Source organism: Lactuca serriola, chromosome 3 (genome assembly GCF_051521515.1).
Source record: "Lactuca serriola cultivar US96UC23 chromosome 3, Lser_US96UC23_V15, whole genome shotgun sequence".
Taxonomy (NCBI): Eukaryota; Viridiplantae; Streptophyta; class Magnoliopsida; order Asterales; family Asteraceae; genus Lactuca; species Lactuca serriola.
Window position 1 is genome coordinate 78,384,500 of NC_136410.1, and position 4,366 is coordinate 78,388,865.

A 4,366-nucleotide genomic window follows, 5' to 3' on the forward strand; every position below is an offset into this window, starting at 1 on the left:
GAGTTCAAGGACGAACTCGACGAGTTGTTTGAAGATAGTATGATGTGTTGTTGAAGGCGAAATCGTCGAGCTCGTGCTAGACTTGACGGTTAGGGACGGGATTATGGCATTTTGTGGATATGGGGACTCGACGAGTTGGCGGGCCAACTCAGCGAGTCGAGTCAACCAGATGTTGAATTTGACCAAAAGTTGACTTTGACTAAGGATTTGACTTTAACTTTGACTTGGATTTGAGTGACTCTAGTAAGGATTATGAGTATGAATTGTTAACTTAGAAAACTTGTCGTGTAGAGATTGAGGAGTCGAGGAGAGTCAATTTTCACACCGAGAACAGTGCAGATACTACACGACGTTGAGGTGAGTTACCTTCTAGTAGAAGTGGGCCTAAGGTACCAAGCCCGACCCACTAGTAGTTGATTACAGTTGAGATGATTGTCTTTCTATTACTTGATGCGTACTATGTGCAAGTATGATATGTTCTATGTGATAGTGGTAGTAGGAGGGGAATAGTCCCCCGATTCGGTCGTTAGGACCAAAGGGTAGGTCGGACACTCCAAAAATGTCTAACAACATGTTTATAATATGTTATTATGTGATAGTAGTAGGGGTGAAATAGTCCCCGTGACTGGGTGAGATAGACTGAGCACCTTCTTATGGATGAAGAGGAACTCGACGAGTTCAAGGAAGAACTCGGCGAGTTTTTTCAAGATAGTATGATGTGTTGTTGAAGGCGAACTCGTCGAGCTCGTGCTAGACTCGACGGTTAGGGACGAGATTATGGCATTTTGTGGATATGGGGACTCGACGAGTTGGCGGGCCAACTCGGCGAGTCGAGTCAACCAGATGTTGAATTTGACCAAAAGTTGACTTTGACTAAGGATTTGACTTTAACTTTGACTTGGATTTGAGTGACTCTAGTAAGGATTATGAGTATGAATTGTTAACTTAGAAAACTTGTCGTGTAGAGATTGAGGAGTCGAGGAGAGTCAATTTTCACACTGAGGACAGTGCAGATACTACACAACATTGAGGTGAGTTACCTTCCAGTAGAAGTGGGCCTAAGGTACCAAGCCCGACCCACTAGTAGTTGATTACAGTTGAGATGATTGTCTTTCTATTACTTGATGTGTACTATGTGCAAGTATGATATGTTCTATGTGATAGTGGTAGTAGGAGGGGAATAGTCCCCCGATTCGGTCGTTAGGACCAAAGGGTAGGTCGGACACCCCAAAAATGTCTGACAACATGTTTATAATATGTTATTATGTGATAGTAGTAGGGGTGAAATAGTCCCCGTGACCGGGTGAGATAGACCGGAGGCTAGGAAGGCACCCCAGAATGGCCTGACACGGGTAGGTCAGCACCCCAAAATGGCTTGCATGGGTACGTCAGCACCCCAGAATGGTTTGTGTGACAACCTGACACTTTTACACTGTGCAATCGATCCATATATCTATAATTCACTTGAATTTAGCATCTTTTAGCAGAATGTTGGGTCCGCACGAGTGCTTTAGGCTTAGTATATCATACATATGGGCCTTAGGAAGGGTTGGGAAGGGGTGTTACGTCGCAAAATCCAGCCAAACACATAAAGAGAGGTATGCGCGGCCGCACACTAGAGTGTGCGGCCAGCCAGCCACACACCCAGCCACAAACCCCCTCCATCCTCACACCCGACCCTATATATAGTAGAGGACCCCCTTCCATTCACTTTTGGCTGCACCTTCTCTCTCTCTATACTTTCTCTCTCTAGAAAAACCATCCAAGAACACTTAGAAGGCCTCCAAAATGTGAAGAACATCATCATTCAGCTTGTTATAGAGGTAAAACACTTGAATCTAAGCTTAAAACTCATAGTGTTCTTGTGTTCTTCACCCCTTGAAGGAGTGAGGCCGCACACCTTCTTCAGGTGGCCGCACACACTAAAAACATCCTCCAAAGTGAGGGTATGGCCTCTATAATCGATCTAGGACTTAGTTTGACACTTGAAACCCCTCAAAATCAACACATAGGACTCAAACAAGGAGTGTACGGCCGCACACATACCCTGTACGGCCGCACACTCTAGTGTGTAGCCTCACACACAAGTCTGGCCGCATTCCCTAGCCGCACACTCACTTTTATGGCCATACACCCACTCTAATACTTGTATTTGGTCTTAAACTTGCATAAATCATTAAGTATGGAACATGGGACACTTAGTCCTAGTGATTCCATGCCCTTAGGGTGATTCCCCATCATGTTTAGTCATGAAACACCCTAGCTCTAACTCATATATGTGTCACCATATGATTAATAGGGACCACTTACGTTCAGAGCATTCGTTGACTCTAAGCACTCATATCGATAGCACACTCGAACCCTAAGTTAAACAGTGAGTTCACACCCCCTTAATTAACCTTTCAAATGTTTTTAAATGCTTTTATGGGGGGGGGGGGGTAATACAAGTTGAATCCAATATATTACAGTATCTATCACATGTGATTTATAACTTGCTATCAAAAGGATTTTCTATATTTTCAAATTACCTTGTCAGTAAAGTTGTTTCAAATTTTTATTAACCTCATTTTCACGAATCAATTGTTTTAAAACTAATTTACAATGTTTTCAAAACTTAATTTATTTTGCAAGTCATATCTACACCAATATATTTATATAAGTAAGTATTGAAGGACTTAGAACTGATAACTGACCTTATTTCCTGTTCTTGTTTGATTGTGGACTTAGGGTATTAGGTTATCTGTCCGACTGTCGTTGAATCCTTAGTTATATATCATATATATTTGTGTTGGATATAAAAGTTTTCACTCCAGTTCAATACCTTTACATATCAAAGGCACCCAACTAAACAACTATATTTAACTATAATAGGTATAGTTAAGGATTACCACTTATTACTGATGTTACTATAATACACACTATGGTCAGTACAATTACAAGACTATGCGTGCTATACACTATGCGAAGAAAACACTATACACTATACTAAGGAAACACTATATACTATAAGAAGTTACACTATAAACTACATCAAGAGAACATTACATGGTACACTAAGAGAATACTATATACTATACGAGAGAAAATACTATAATAGAATGTGATGCACTTTTCTCTATACGACACTTTGCTATTCGATTGTCGGGTAACCATCGCCTCCTGGAGGGAGAGCGACCACTACGTATATAGATCTATACGGGACGGATTTCCTCCCATCCCGACTGCTAGCTACAGTCCGAGCCTTCTAGGCCTAGGGATGACAAAACACTACTACACTACTCATGACCTGGAGGGTCAACCGCTATATGACTATCACTCAGTATGGATACATACGAGCTCACATTCAAATCTAAATTAATACACTAATAATTAAAGATAAAACGAACTTTCCGAGGTGTATACATATTTAATACTATCTGGAGTTACATTCTCTACTACATTTAGCCGGAAGTGGCGCTGTTGGGGTAAAAGATTTCATTCCTTCAATTTCTTTACATGAATGATCTTAAAACTATATTTTCACACTGATATTTTTGGGGAAAACTAATACATTTTTAAGGGATCAAACTCACAAATAACCAAGTCTTGGTAGAAGACTACTTTTGCTGGAAAATATGGGATTTTCTAGGGGTCGAACTATCTTCAAACTTTGTTAAAACAACTATCATACTACACGATTTTAAATACTTTTTATACAAGCAATGATACTAAATACTTATGAACTCACCAGCTTTATGCTGACACTCGTTTCAAAATAACTTGTATTCTCAGGTCAACAATAAACAAGTACTGATGCAGCTTTTGGGAAGATGGAGCACATAGAAGACCCATCTTTTATTTTGTTTATACTTTTGGTGTCTATCAACTGTATAGAAAATGCTTGTATTACAATTAATATATTAATGAAATGGATGTTGTTGCTTGTTTTTACTATTATACATTGTTATGATATTGTACACGACGTCCTCCACCCCAGAACATATTTCGCCGTTCTCGGTTTTAGGGTGTGACAGATTGGTATCAGAGCATTGTTTATAGTGAATCAAGTGTATCAACCCATAAAAGATATACGAACTATAAACACTTCGGGACTAAAACACTCTGACCAAGAATATATACTTTTAAATACTAAGATATTTAACTAAGTATATATATATATATATATATATATATATATATACATCCACGAATACAAAGGGTCAGTATCATACTAGAATAGAACAAAAGTATTAAGATTGTTGAGCAGCACAGTTAGGCTTAGAGACATATAGTCACATCTGGGTGGATGTAGCCTGATCAACTACATTTTCCTAGGAGTGACTAGCATGTGCCTAAGAATGGTTGTGGTGTTGCAACAAGTCTAAAA